Here is a 17,382-nt window from a genome sequence, read left to right as displayed (position 1 = left end):
GTTTGAGAAGGTCCTTGATGGCAAACCCCACAGCTGAAAAAAGTTGTTCATTTTCATTTGTTTAGATCACTTCGATAGCTTCAGTGCTATCCATCTCGAGTATCACCCTCTCTAAGCCTAAACCCCATGCTAGTTGGACCTCTCAAGAGCACCCTAGAGTTCCACCAAAATCACAAAACAACAACTAATATTTTTAGAGAAACCGACGACTCAAACCCCCCTGATGATCCCGTATTAAACCTCCTGCTACAACAATCCCAAACAATTGACAAACTGCACCATCAGTACTCACTTTGAGCCAACCATCATTTGGCAGAGTCTATCTTGTCAAATTTTGAGAGATCGCATTGACTCAAAGGAACCTCCATTCTCTTAACTGTATGCAATAAAATTCTTCTCATCCATTGGATTTTCTCCAATATGCTCCCCCTTTCAATAAATTTAGTGCTGAAAATATAATTATTCCTTCTTCTGTCCTAAAGTTGCTAACAAATAATGCCAAAAAGACCTAGCCACTCACTAGGCTTACTAGGAAAACAATCAAGAGCCAATAGGTTCTTCTCAATCCAATTTTCCAACCAAAGGTTGAAAAATTCTTGTCTCTTACTCGTCTTGATCACTGAAAACCATGTTGCCAAAGCTAGGGTACAAAACTTAAGTACATGGTCAATACTTTTCAACATGGCTCTACACATATTGTAGCTTGCATTTATCGTAAAGTGACGCTTCACACGATTTACATTAGTTAATACTCTATTGAGATAAGCTAGCCACACGAACATCCAAACCTTTTGAGGGGCTAGAATATGCCAATATGATGCCATATTTTTCCGCTCCTAACCATACCTAACCCATAAGAAGATGCTAAGCAAAACAAATTGTAAACTCACCCTTATTCTCATAAGCCCACCCCACAAAATCATCCACATCTTACATTGATGAAGGCTTACAAGTAGAAATGCACAAAATAACTAGATTTGGTAACACTGACCTCAAGACAGGTCAATTCCAATCCCCACTCGGCTTAACCATCTCCTTTATAGGCACATGTTCCTTAGGTATGCATTTAGGTGTAGTACAACTGTCAATTAGAGGATCCTAACCCTTGACCCAGTTATCTCTCCAGAAAATCGACATTCAATCCATTCCCAATATTCCATATGACACCATCTCTTACCCTACTCCAAATGCTGCAAATACCTTTCCACAGTCAAGAAGCATTACCCATATGTAAAGTAAAAATTAATTTACCCTTCCGTTTATACTTAGCTCTAAGATTTTGAACCCAAAGCTGATAAGGTTTTTTGATAAGATTAAACCCAATCTTCATTAGAAAAGTGTTATTAAAACTGTCAAACTTCTTAAAACCAAGTCCACTAGCTTTAAATTTTTACACAAAATGTCCCATTTGACCAGATGTTCCCCTCTCTTCTCCTTTGTAGTCCCTCAGATAAAATTACAGATAACCACTCCATTTCATGGCACACTCCTTTCTGGATCACCGTCGACTGCATTGCATAAATAGGAATAGTCACCAGAACTGCTTTAGCTAAAGTAATTCTCTCAGTAAGAGATAGTAATTTAGATTTCCATCCTGTTCATTTTTTTTTCATATTGTGAACAATATATTGAAAGGAGTCATTTATAACTCTTTGATGCAATAGCGGAACCCCAAGGTACTTTTCTATATTATCCTCACAAGAAAAACCTAGTCCACAACTAATATTTGCTTTCAACTTATGGGGTGACATTCTTTGAAAAAAAAGATTTGAGTTTTCTGTGCATTAACTCGATGTCCAAAAGTGACATAAAATTTCCCTAGAACCGTTTTCATAATCTCCATATGGTCAATTGATGCCTGTAACACCCCTAACTCGTGACCGACGCCGGTGTCGGACACGAGGGGTTAACGGCCAAACCCTCTCAAGATACCAACCAATTTGACATTACCAGTCAGGCTGGAAAACTGCATCACCGTCGCCTTAAAAATCATATCTCGAGTTTCAAAACTCGGAAACTGGTTTCGTAAATTTTCCCTGAATTTAGAATCATATACCCATCCATGGATTTATTTTTAGAATTTTTGGTTGGGCCAATTGGTACAGTTTATTAGTTAAAGTCACCCATGTTACAGGGACCGACTGCTCTGACCTTCGCGCGTTACAACTTGAATATCTCTCTGTACAGGGCTTTAATACTGGTACCGTTTGTTTCTAATGAAACTAGACTCAAAATGGAATCTGTACATATAAGGCATGACTCCTAATTCTTTCTGGATAATTTATGATAAATTTTCAAAGTCGCAACAGGGGACCCAGAAACCGTTCTGGCCCTGTCTCACGAGAACCTTAATATTTCTCAGTATACTGCTCATATGGTCGTTTCGTTTCGTCCATATAAAAATAGATTCATCAAGGTTCAGTTCCATAATTTACTCACTATTTAATTCTACTTCTACTATTTTTAGTGATTTTTCAATCTCATCTCACTGCTGCTGTCCGCAACAGTTACTGCAGTGACTATGCCAATTTCATGAATTTTTCCTTGGCCTTAATCATCCATCATACATGACACAAATTATGGCCACCTTATCAAAATTTGAGTTTCTAAGACTCGTGGCTATAGGTTCTAGCATCCCACTCGGCGACCACATAGGCCATTTTCACATGGCTTAAAGTTTATAACCCACAATTCGACAAAATATAATAGCCTATACATGCCAAATGTTCTTCAACAACAAAAACAATACCACAAGATTTCAGCCGGTGTGATGACTTCAACGACGGTCCCGATCACGCATAAACAATACGAGTCCGAGAGACCTAAAATGGGTGACAAGAAAAACACCGAGTGAGTTTACAACTCAGTAAGTCATAAGCATTCATCAATCCAGATAAAGTTACTACTACATGTACAACAAATGAGGCTAGGTACTCGTCCATATCGAATCTATACCATAATACCTCGGACCTTTCGGTCCAATCTCGTACCAATTCATACATCCACATTTCATATTCTACACAACAAGATAATCAAGCATTTTACACATTAACTCATTTTCCAGCACAACCATACAATTTCAATCATCACATAGATTTAAGGCTTACCAATTTCAACCCCAAGCATGAGCGTATTCTCTATTCGTCATGAGCTCAAGGTACTTACCCGATCCGCTGTCCATACTCAATTCAATGGAGACACACCTCCATATATTTAAAATACGCACACACAGTGCTTACTACTCGATTTCGCACACTTAGTGCCACGTAATTTAAGCCCGCACACGATTGCCATACCCTCCGAGCTCGCACACCCAAAGTCTGTATTTTTCCAGCTTGCACACTTAGTGCCATATATTTCCAGCACGCACACTTAGTGCCATATATTTCCAGCACGCACACTTAGTGCCGATCTCGTCACCGTACACACGTATTGCCCAAGACACTTAGTGCCGAAAGCAAACTTTCTACACATTTCACTATTTATTTTACATTCAACAAATGTCATCACTCCATACACATACATTTTCATTCATATATATATATATCATCCCATTAAACACAATTGTATAAATTTTACAATCATTTAAGCAATATCAAATCGTGTAATGACTTACCTTGTTTGGGGTAGAACGGTTCCAAATCGGCTACTCGTTTGCTTTCTCCTTTCCTTTGTCCAATCTAGTTCCCTTTGCTCTTGAGCTAAATCAAACAATTTACCTCTCCATCAAACACAAACATACGGCATTCACATGCATTATTATGGTTATTGCGAATACTTAACACAACTAAGCTAAAAATTTACTCAATCTCATCTTAATTTATTGCTACTTATTTATCAAAGTTTCCAATACAAGGTATTTAACACCTATGCCCATTTGTACCCCATATGGCGAATGCTTCATTCCTTACCCAATTAACCATCCAACAATTTTTCAGCCTCATTACCACCCTTTTCATGTCTAATTGTTTAAATACTCTCAAGCTCATTCATAAGTACTATTATACATCTCATTAAGCATTAATCATGTTGCAACATAAATTCTATAGCATGGTAGAATACTCATGCACACACACATAACAACAAGAACTCAATGGCACAAAATTTCCTTTTGTTAAACATTTGAACTTACTCATTTCCATGCTTTCATCACAACAACATCAAAACACTCACCAAGGAAAACAACATGCATGGCGAATTTTAACTCACCTAACAACTTAGTTTCGATTTGAGATTCAAGGAAAATTTTGAACCAATCCTCCAAATCATGCATGCATTTTCAAGAGTGGCATAAAACATACCTTCTTGTATCAAAACACCTTAGTCTAGTAAGCTCCCATGGCTGATTTTCTCAAGCTTTTCCCCCCCTTTCTTCTTAGTATATTCGGCCAAGCAAGGAGAAAATGAGAGAATGAACACCCTTTTTTTTCTTTCTTTCTTTGCTTTTGTTTCTCTCATGTACTGCAAGGGGGAAAGCATCCACACTCTTTTCTTTTTTTTTGTTATCATCATTTTCTTTTTCCATTTCTTTAATGCTAACTTTCTTATTTTATTGTTTCCTACATGCATCACTAGTCTAACATGTTGGAGACATGTTTCCACCATAGCATGGCCGGCCATCATGCTTCATTTTGGCTAATTTGACATGCAAGGACAACACTTTCCCACATGTATTAATAGGCCACCTTACATTTGCCTAGCACTTTTTTAAATTTTCTCACATAAGTCCTATTTGATAAAAATTCACTTACAATTAACAAAATCCAAACATGAATTTTTCACACATGCATATATACATATAATGAGCATCAATTATGATGGTTAATTATTATTATGACTCGGTTTAGTGGTCCCGAAACCACTTTCCGACTAGGGTCAATTTAGGGATGTCACAACTCTCCCCACTTAAGAAATTTTCGTCCCCGAAAATCTTACTGAGTAAATAGGCTCGGGTATCGCTCTTTCATAGAGTCCTCAAGTTCCCAAGTGGCTTCTTCCATTCCGTGTTTATGCCACAACACCTTCACTAACGGGATTTTCCTATTAGCAACTCTTTTACTTCACGCCTCATAATGTGAACCGGTTCCTCTTTATAGCTCAAATTAGGTGAATCTCAATCTCGGATGGAGCAATTACGTGCGATGGATCGACCTATATCGTCAAGCATCGAGACATGAGAAGCGTTGTGAATCCTTTCGAGCTCGGGGGCAAAATTAATCGATATCGATCGGCCCAATTCGTTCGGATACTTCATACGGCCCGATGAACCTCGGACTCAATTTGCCCTTACGACCAAATCTAAGTACCTTCTTCCAAGGTGAAACTTTGAGAAAGACCTTGTCTCCAACCCGATATTCAATATCTTTTCTTTTCAAATCCGCATACGACTTTTGGCGATCCGGCGACTTTCAAACTTTCACGAATTACTCGAACTTTTGCTCGGCATCCTTAACCAAATCAACCTCAAGAATTTACCTTCACTAAGTTCAGTCCGAATAATGGGGTACGGCATTTACGATCGTATAAAGCCTCGTAAAGCGCCATCTTAATACTTGATTGAAAGCTATTGTTGTGCGAATTCAATCAAAGGCGAATCTGTTCCATGAACCACTAAACTCAAGGATGCAACATCTCAACATATCCTCGAGTATTTGAATTATCCGTTCGGATTGACCATCGGTTTGGGGTGGCGATGCTAAAATGCGTTTGGTACCCAAAGCCTCTTGCAATTTCTTCCAAAACCGCGACGTAAATCTTGGGTCTCTATCCGACACGATAGAAATAGGTACCCCATGCAATCGAACAATTTGGGAGACGTATAATTACGCCAACTTATCGAGTAAAATCCGTGCGGACGAGGATAAAATGAGCGGACTTGGTCGATCTATCAACAATGACCCAAACCGAGTCTTTCTTATTACGAGTCAATGGTAACCTGGACACAAAGTCCATTGTTACTTGATCCCATTTCCATTCGGGTATCATGATCGGCTGAAGTAATCCCGATGGCACTTGATGTTCCACTTTCACTTGTTGACATATCAGACACCTTGAAACAAATTTAGAAATGTCTCGTTTCATACCGGGCCACCAAAATTGGCGTTTCAGGTCATTGTACATTTTAGTACTACCCGGGTGGATTGACATTCGACTACAATGGGCTTCATTTAGAATTATCGAAATAAGTTCCGAATTCTTTGGAACACACAGACGACTTCTGAACCTCAAACAATCGTCATCATCAATTTGAAACTCTGATTCCTTGTTCAGAACACACTCAGCCCGTTTTGCAAGCAACTCCTCATCAACTTTCTGAGCTTCCTAAATTTGATGAGCCAATAATGGTTTGGCCTTTAATTCGGCTACTAACACATTGTCGGGTAGAATAGACAAGTGTACATTCATCGCTCGTAAAGCAAACAGTGATTTCCGACTTAAGGCATCCGCAACCACATTAGCCTTTCCCGGGTGATAATCAATGACGAGTTCATAATCTTTTAACAACTCGAGCCATCGTCTTTGTCGCAGATTTAAGTCTCTCGAGTCATCAAATATTTGAGACTTTTGTGATCCGAATACACATGGCACTTCTCACCAAATAAGTAATGTCGCCATATCTTTAAAGGCGAACACGATGACGACCAATTCGAGATCATGGGTTGGATAATTTTTCTCATGTGGCTTTAATTGTCTCGACACATAGGCCACAACTCGCCCTTCTTGCATCAATACGCAACCCAACCCAAGTAGGGATGCGTCACTATAAATGACAAACTCTTTGCCCGATTCGGTTGCACTAGAATTGGGGCTTCATCAAATAAGCTTTCGGTTGATCGAAACTTTTCGACATTTCTCCGTCCATTCGAACTTAACATCCTTTTGGAGTAACCGTCATTGGCGTGGCTATCGTCGAGAAACCTTTTACGAATCGTCGGTAATAACCGCAAGCCCCAAAAGCTCCTAACCGGTAACATTCCTTGGTGGTTTCCAATCGACTATGGCCAAAATTTTGTTGGGTCCACCACGACACCGATCACGGACACCACGTGCCCCAAAAAGCTAACCTCTTTCAACCAAAATTCACATTTCTTGAACTTTGCGTATAACTACTTATCTCGTAAGATTTGCAACACTAGCCTCGGTGTTCAAGATGTTCGATTTCATCTCTCGAATAGACCAAAATGTCATCGATAAATACAATTACGAACCGATCCAAGTATGGCCTGAAAATTCTATTCATTAAATCCATAAACACCGCAGGGCATTAGTGAGCCCAAACGGCATCACCAAGAATTCAGTAGTGACCGTACCTCGTTCTAAAAGCGGTTTTGGGTATGTCCGATTCTCGGACCCTCAACCGATAGTACCCGACCTCAAATCTATCTTTGAAAACACCGAGGCTCCCTTTAATTGATCAAACAAATCGTCAATTCGTGGCAATGGATATTTATTCTTTATCGTCACTTTATTGAGTTGACGATAGTCGATGCACAACCTCATGGTTCCGTCCTTCTTCTTCACAAACAATACAAAGCGCCTCATGGAGAAAAACTTCGGTCGAGCGAAACCTCTATCCGTCAATTCTTGCAATTGAACCTTCAATTCCTTTAATTCCGTTAATGCCATACGATACGGGGCTATTGAAATCGGCGTAGTACCGGTACAACCGATGCGAATTCCACTTCTCGAACCGGTGGCAATCCGGTAACTCCTCGGAAAAACATCTGAATACTCACAAACCACTGGTACCGATTCGAGTTTCCTTTCCGTCTCTTTACTTCCAAACACATACGCAAGGTATGTTTCACACCCTTTTCACATACCTCCGGCGGTCATAGAAGATATTATCGCTGTCGCTCCTTTTAAATCGATGAACTCGACTCGGACTACCTCATTATTTGCACTCCTCAAATCAATGGTTTTCCTTTGCGATCCACCACCGCATCATGTACGATCACCAATCCATACCAAGAATAACATCGAATTCATTAAATGGTAGAAGCATCGGATCGGTAGGAAAAGCAGATTCTCGAATTATTAGGGGCATCTCTTGCACACTTTATCAACGAGCACGTATTGACCTAAAGGGTTTGACACTGAATTACGAACTCGATGAGACTCAACGGTAGAGTCTTCTTGGATGCTAAGGTTTCACATACATATGAGTGAGTAGAGCCGGGGTCAATCAATGTAATCACAATAGTATCAAAGAGAGTAAAAGTACCGGTGATAACGTCGGGGAGGATGCCTCCTCTCGTGCGCGGATGGCATATGCTCTAGCGAGAGCACGGGTCTCGGATCGGACAGCCGTATTAGAGGCTCCTCTCGATTACCACCCCAACCTCCGGAGATTCTCGGGGCCTACCTCCACCGTCGTTCCACTAGGTCTTGCACCTTGCGTCTTATTCCTCTCATCTAGCTCCGTGCAATCTCTAATGAAGTGGTCCTTGAACCGCATCCATAACAGCCCTATTAATGAGACTTACCCCAACATTCACCTAGGTGTCGTCTTCCACATTGGGGGCATTCAGTCTCTCTTGACGATTATTGCCCACACTAGCTCTTGAAGTAGCTCGGAGTCCGTCAATGGTCGGGCTCTAATGGAAATTCCTGATCGTCCTCAACTTCTTGGTGTCCTCCACGAACCTCTTTACAGTAGAGAACGGAGCTTTACTCGTCGATCTTTTACGGTAATCTCTTGCTTCAAATTCAGCCTTCTTCTTCTCCTTCCCAAGTTCTTCCACCTTGCGGGCTCGTTCGACTAGTGTCACGAACTCCTTTATCTCTAAAATTCCCACTAGTAACTTTAACTCTTCATTCAATCCTTCTTCAAATCTTTTCACATCGCAACCTCATCAGCCACACACTCCAGAGCATACCGACTAAGTCTTACGAACTCATGTTCGTATTCGAGATCTGATCATCCGGCCTTGCTTGAGTTCCAAGAATTCCTTACGCTTCGATCGATGAACCGTTGACTAATGTATTTCTTTGAAATTGGATTGGAAGAAATCCCAAGTAACTCGTTCATTTGGGACTATGGAAATTAAAGTCCTCCACCAATAGTAAGTGAGTCTACTTAACAAGGATATAGCACACTTAAGACATTCATCGGTGTGCATGACAGTTCATCTAACACTCTAATGGTGTTATCGAGCGAACTTCGGCCTTTTCGGCATCATCGGTAACTATGGCCTTGAACTCCTCATTTACGCTTCCTAATCAAGTCCACGGTGGTTTACTCAGCCTCACGGGATCGATGCTGGAGGCATTGCGGGCTCTTGGGGTGGAGTATTTAAATTCGGGAATGGTTGGACAGTAGGGTTGGTTCGGCATATTGCGCGACCCACTCATTCATCATGGTGAAGAAGGCTTGTTTCGCCCTTCATTTTTATTATTCGCGGATGACCGAGGCTCAGCGGGCGGTGTCCTTGCGCAGGAGCAGCCGCTACACTTTCAACGTCATCCGCCAAGGGTCTCTCTACCGGGTTCCATTGCTAATCAAAACAAAAATTCCAACCGTCGAAGTCATCACATTATTAAGCGCTAACAATTTGGCATGTATAGCTAGACTCACACAGCGCTATGGTAGTCCTAGAACCGACTAAACCATAGCTCTGATACCAATTAAATTGTAACACCCTAACTCGTGACCGACACGGTTAGCGGACACGAGGGATTAACGCCAAACCCTCTCAAGATACCAACCAATTTGACATTACCAGTCAGGCTGGAAAACTGCGTCACCGTCGCCTTAAAAATCATATCTCGATTTTCAAAACTCGGAAACTGGTTTCGTAAATTTTCCCTGAATTTAGACTCATATACCCATCCATGGATTTATTTTTAGAATTTTTGGTTGGGCCAATTGGTACAGTTTATTAGTTAAAGTCACCCATGTTACAGGGACCGACTGCTCTGACCTTCGCGCGTTACAACTTGAATATCTCTCTGTACAGGGCTTTAATACTGGTACCGTTTGTTTCTAATGAAACTAGACTCAAAATGGAATCTGTATATATAAGGCATGACTCCTAATTCTTTCTGGATAATTTATGGTAAATTTTCAAAGTCGCGACAGGGGACCCAGAAACCGTTCTGGCCCTGTCTCACGAGAACCTTAATATTTCTCAGTATACTGCTCATATGGTCGTTTCGTTTCGTCCATATAAAAATAGATTCATCAAGGTTCAGTTCCATAATTTACTAACTATTTAATTCTACTTCTACTATTTTTAGTGATTTTTCAATCTCATCTCACTGCTGCTGTCCGCAACAGTTACTGCAGTAGACTATGCCAATTTCATGAATTTTTCCTTGGCCTTAATCATCCATCATACATGACACAAATTATGGCCACCTTATCAAAATTTGAGTTTCTAAGACTCGTGGCTATAGGTTCTAGCATCCCACTCGGCGACCACATAGGCCATTTTCACATGGCTTAAAGTTTATAACCCACAATTCGACAAAATATAATAGCCTATACATGCCAAATGTTCTTCAACAACAAAAACAATACCACAAGATTTCAGCGGTGTGATGACTTCAACGACGGTCCCGATCACGCAAACAATACGAGTCCGAGAGACCTAAAATGGGTGACAAGAAAAACACCGAGTGAGTTTACAACTCAGAAGTCATAAGCATTCATCAATCCACCGATAAAGTTACTACTACATGTACAACAAATGAGGCTAGGTACTCGTCCATATCGAATCTATACCATAATACCTCGGACCTTTCGGTCCAATCTCGTACCAATTCATACATCCACATTTCATATTCTACACAACAAGATAATCAAGCATTTTTACACATTAACTCATTTTCCAGCACAACCATACAATTTCAATCATCACATAGATTTAAGGCTTACCAATTTCAACCCCAAGCATGAGCGTATTCTCTATTCGTCATGAGCTCGAGGTACTTACCCGATCCGCTGTCCATACTCAATTCAATGGAGACACACCCTCCATATATTTAAAATGCGCACACACAGTGCTTACTACTCGATTCGCACACTTAGTGCCACGTAATTTAAGCCCGCACACGATGCCATACCCTCCGAGCTCGCACACCCAAGGTCAGTATTTTTCCAGCTTGCACACTTAGTGCCATATATTTCCAGCACGCACACTTAGTGCCATATATTTCCAGCACGCACACTTAGTGCCGATCTCAAATCACCGTACACACGTATTGCCCAAGACACTTAGTGCCGAAAGCAAACTTTCTACACATTTCACTATTTCTTTTACATTCAACAAATGTCATCACTCCATACACATACATTTTCATTCATATATATATATATCATCCCATTAAACACAATTGTATAAATTTTACAATCATTTAAGCAATATCAAATCGTGCTTAATGACTTACCTTGTTTGGGGTAGAACGGTTCCAAATCGGCTACTCGTTTGCTTTCTCCTTTCCTTTGTCCAATCTAGTTCCCTTTGCTCTTGAGCTAAATCAAACAATTTACCTCTCCATCAAACACAAACATACGGCATTCACATGCATTATTATGGTTATTGCCGAATACTTAACACAACTAAGCTGAAAATTTACTCAATCTCATCTTAATTTATTGCTACTTATTTATCAAAGTTTCCAATACAAGGTATTTAACACCTATGCCCATTTGTACCCCATATGGCGAATGCTTCATTCCTTACCCAATTAACCATCCAACAATTTTTCAGCCTCATTACCACCCTTTTCATGTCTAATTGTTTAAATACTCTCAAGCTCATTCACAAGTACTATTATACATCTCATTAAGCATTAATCATGTTGCAACATAAATTCTATAGCATGGCGAATACTCATGCACACACACATAACAACAAGAACTCAATGGCACAAAATTTCCTTTTGTTAAACATTCGAACTTACTCATTTCCATGCTTTCATCACAACAACATCAAAACACTCAGCAAGGAAAACAACATGCATGGCGAATTTTAACTCACCTAACAACTTAGTTTCGATTTGAGATTCAAGGAAAATTTTGAACCAATCCTCCAAATCATGCATGCATTTTCAAGAGTGGCATAAAACATACCTTCTTGTATCAAAACACCTTAGTCTAGTAAGCTCCCATGGCTGATTTTCTCAAGCTTTTTCCCCCCTTTCTTCTTAGTATATTCGGCCAAGCAAGGAGAAAATGAGAGAATGAACACCCTTTTTTTTTTCTTTCTTTCTTTGCTTTTGTTTCTCTCATGTACGGCAAGGGGGAAAGCATCCACACTCTTTTTTTTTTTGTTATCATCATTTTCTTTTTCCATTTCTTTAATGCTAACTTTCTTATTTTATTGTTTCCTACATGCATCACTAGTCTAACATGTTGGAGACATGTTTCCACCCATAGCATGGCCGCCATCATGCTTCATTTTGGCTAATTTGACATGCAAGGACAACACTTTCCTACATGTATTAATAGGCCACCTTACATTTGCCTAGCACATTTCTAATTTTTCTCACATAAGTCCTATTTGATAAAAATTCACTTACAATTAACAAAATCCAAACATGAAATTTTCACACATGCATATATACATATAATGAGCATCAATTATGATGGTTAATTATTATTATGACTCGGTTTAGTGGTCCCGAAACCACTTTCCGACTAGGGTCAATTTAGGGATGTCACAATGCCTCACTAAACAACACATAATCATCTGTAAAAAAATAGATAGGAAATACTAGGGCCATCCCTCAACAGTTTTATAGGCTTCCACTTCCTATTTAGAACTTCAACATTAATAATTTAGGTCAAACGTTCCATACACGAAACAAAGATGTAGGGTGAAATCGGGATTCCTTGCTTAATACCTCTAGATGGTGTAGACATCTCAGAGAGGTTCCCATTTTGATAACAATTGCAATGTTGAAGAGTTAAGACAATGCATAATGATACGATGAAGATTACCTAGAATAGCGATATCAACTAATATTTCATCAATAAACCTCCAGTTTAGCCTATCATACGTTTCTCTGAGTTGATCTTCACAGCCATCCACCTCTTCTTACCAACTTTCTTACGCATTGAGTGTATGATCTCTTAAGCAACAACAATGTTATCTTTTATACTTCTACCAAGAACAAAGCTTGTTTGGTTCAGCAGTACCTATTTTTGCATTAACAGTTTTAATCTATTAATAATGGTTTTTGTCACGATTTTTTACAATACTGTACAGAGACTGATAGGACAGAATTGAGATAAGCTATCAGGATTCTCCACTTTTGGGATAAAAACAAGTACGATTGAGCCAATCTTCAAAATTGCCCCCACTCCAAATATTCTTCACAAAATCACAAACACTTTGTCCAACTATATCCCATTTCTTTTTATAAAATATTGCGAGGATTCTATCAACTCTAGGAGCCTTCAAAGGATCCATGTAAAAAACAACCTTCTTAAATCCCTTAGAGGTGATGTTAGCCTGCAAAGAATTGAACTCAGCCTCATTCATTTTATAAAATAAACCTTTCTCTAAGGAGGTTGTGTCCTAGTTCTTTTCCTTTCAAAATAAAGTTTTATAAAATTTAGTAGCCATTTGTTGTAAAACCTTTGGGTCATTGCATCAGTTGTCATCACTTAACTTTATCATGGTAATCAAATTAGACCTCCTTAAAATAAGACACATCATTTTCGTAGATGGGATTCGTGTTGGTCTAAAAAAGATCGAGGCTATTTTACAGTGGAAAGCATCGAGAAATGAGTCAAAGGTCATTTGTTTCCTTGGTTTGGTCGATTACTATCGAATATTTGTAAATGGATTTTCAAAGATAGTTATGCGGATGAAAAAATTACTGTAAAAGAATGTCCAGTTTATTTGGAGCGATCAGTGCCAGGAAAGTTTCGAGAAATTGAAACAAATGTTGATTGAAGCACCAATCTTAACCTTGCCTGAAACGGAAAAAGACTTTCTAGCCTATAGTGACACCTTGTTGAATGGTTTAGGTTGCATTTTGATGTAGGATGGTAAGGCGATTACATATGTGTCCTGTCAACTGAAAACACATGAACGTAACTATCTGATGCACGATTTAGAGCTAACTACTATGGTGTTTGCTCTAAAGATCTAAAGGCACCATTTCTATGGTGAGAAGTATCATATTTATACCAATCACAAAAGTCTTAAATACCTCATAACCTAAAATGAATTGAAATTGAAACAGCGTCGCTGGGTTAAACTTTTGAAAGACTACGATTGTGTCATTGTTATCATTCCGAGAAAGCTAATGTAGTAGTTGACGCATTGAACAGAAAAGCAGCAGTTGAGTTGCAGACGATATTCACTCAACTCAATATTAGTAGTGATGGTAGTTTTTTCACCGAGTTGAAAATCAAACCGGTGTTGTTTGAACAAATAAGAGTGGTGCAACTTGTCAATACCAAATTGTCTAGGAAAAAAGAAATGGTCTAGTGTGGCACGGTAGAGAATTTTAGTATTGATGATTGGGGTTGTTTGAGGTTTTGTAATCAAATCTATGTTCCAGAAATGGCTAACTTAAAAGAGTTAATACTTCACGAAGCCCATGATTGTAACACCCCGTACCCGAGACCGTTGCCGGAGTTGGACACGAGGGGTTAACGGGCTTAACCCACTCATTTTCACAGTCCATTTTAAAAATTTCCAGGCAGTTGGCTAACTGCGTCACTGTCACCTTAAAAATCATATCTTGAGTTCCAAAACTCGAAAATCAGTTTCGTAATTTTTCCCTGAAAATAGACTCATATGTCCATCTACATATTTTTTTCTAGAATTTTTGGTTGGGCCAATTAGTATAGTTTATTAGTTAAAGTCTCCCCTGTTACAGGGTTCGACTACTCTAACCTTCCTGCAATGCGACTTGGATAACTCCTTGTACAGGGCTTCAATACTTATGACGTTTGTTTGTAATGAAACTAGACTGAAAAAGGAATCTATACATATATGGTATGACTTCTAATTATCTCTGGTTAATTTATAACGAATTTCCAAAGTTGGAACAGGGAATCCAGAAACCGTTCTGGCCCTGTTTCGCGAAAACTTAAATATCTCATAATATACTGTTCATATGATCATTTCGTTACTTTCCTATGAAAGTAGATTCATCAAGGTTCGATTAAAATTTTTATTCACTATTTAATTCCATTCCTACTATTTTTAGTGATTTTTCACATCTACATCACTGCTGCTGCCAGCATCTATTTTTAAGGTAAACTTTACCTATTTCATGATCCTCCATGGATCAACTAGAGTTTGTCATACATATACCAAAAGTGATCATGAATAACCATTCCCATGGCTAACCGTTACCAACATTTCCATACCTCTCGACGGACAACATACAAAACGATTATAATGCTATGATCAAAGTATATTTAAGCCATTTTCGCATGGCTATCCAAATTTACACAAAATCAAGGGTTCATGACCAACAACAAAAGGGTGGTCCTATACATGCCATTTCAAAGTTCAACCAAAAGTATACCAAAAGGAGCTTTGATAGTGTGGGCGACTTCGACTTCAAAATTCCGAGTCGATAGTGATGAGCCAAAATCTATAAAATGAAATTCAAAGAAACGGAGTAAGCATTTAATGCTTAGTAAGTTTCGAGCCATGAAATTAGACACAACTAAAGTATAGCATTCATATGGCTAACAGATAATTTCATATGCACAAATTCTCCATATCATACTTACTTCACATTACCAATCCTTATATTCCTACACAAAGGATCAACTTAGCCAAAAGTCGGTAGCTCATTTATCGACTGAGCGAATGATACTTTAACGGAATCCCTACTCAAATGCATATACGAAACGTACCTCATCGTTGGGATTTTACAAGCGTATTAACTGAAATTTATACAGCAAGATCGCTCATTCCCGAATCACGTACCTTCAGAATTTAACCGGATATAGCTACTCGCTCAAATGCCTTCGGGACATAGCCCGGTTATAGTATCTCGCACAAATGCCTTCGGGACTTAACCCGGATTTAGTAACTCGCACCAATGCCTTCGGGCTTAGCCCGGAATTAGTAACTCGCACAAATGCCTTCGGATCTTAGTCCGGATATAGTCACTTAGCACAAAAGCCTTCGGGACTTAGCCCGGATATCATTCGAATAACCAAGCACATATATCAATAAATCATGACACATCCGTATTTCATTTTCATTACCAAAGCTCAAACACAAGACACTTATCACATTTACAAATTTCGGCTCAATAGCCACATACAAAGAGCATGATTTTGATTTACTTAAGACATAATCTAATCGAATCATAACCTAAGTTCCATTACTCGAAAACTTACCTCGGATGTTGTCGAACGATTTCGATGGCTATTCGACCACTTTTTCCTTCCCTTTATCGGATTTAGTTCCCCTTTGCTCTTGAGCTTAATTTAACAAATAAATCGATTTAATCATTTGAGTATCAAAAAGAGGAACTCAAGGTACTTAGCCCATATATATTCATTAGACATTAAAGTCACATATGTACGAAATCATGAATCTAACTCAACACAATAGTCCACACTCTCTTTTAGCCGATTATCTAAGCCAAGACAAGGCATCAATATGCTTGCCTCTAACCGAATACATGCACACCAATCCATCTCATGTGGCCAAATATGCATGTCTATGTTGAGGCCAATTATATACTTAATACCACACATAAATGGCATACATTCTACTAACTAATGCATTACATATTGTAACTCAATACGCATCTATCATTTACTCCATAACCGAAACATCATCATATGTAAATATATATACCTTGAGATAGTATATAAGTCATACCAATACATCATGTGCAAACATATATATATATATATATATATATATATATATGTGCAAGAGCCGAATCACAAGTTGGTTATAACCAAATATAAACATATATCCAAAACACAAATCTTACCTATCATGCAATAAGCATAAATCATACTTATGGATATACCATGGCCGATACTTCCAACAACACCAAATAAAAATATACTTCATGGATCTAAGGTAGACCCAAGAAAGGAACTCATAATCATCAAGATGTAAGCAAACCACCATTGTTCATCTAGATTTAGCATGAAACACAACCATCACCCTTATTAATCTCCATAGCCGAAAACCTTACTTATTCCAAAATCACAATTTCAACATGGTTTACCAACAATAATTTGATATCTCACTCAAAATCAACTAGGATTTCAAGAACTAGAATCAACTTCCTTACCTTAATATCGACCTAAGATGGCCGATTGCTTCACTCCTTTCTTCCTCCTCTCAATTCGGCCAAGAAGAACCAAAGAACACAACTTGTTTTCCTTCTTCCTTAGAACTTTCAGCCAAAAGAAGTGAAAAATGATGGACA

The sequence above is a fragment of the Gossypium arboreum genome, chromosome 10 (genome assembly GCF_025698485.1).
Source record: "Gossypium arboreum isolate Shixiya-1 chromosome 10, ASM2569848v2, whole genome shotgun sequence".
NCBI lineage: Eukaryota > Viridiplantae > Streptophyta > Magnoliopsida > Malvales > Malvaceae > Gossypium > Gossypium arboreum.
Note: the sequence above shows the minus strand (reverse complement) of the source record.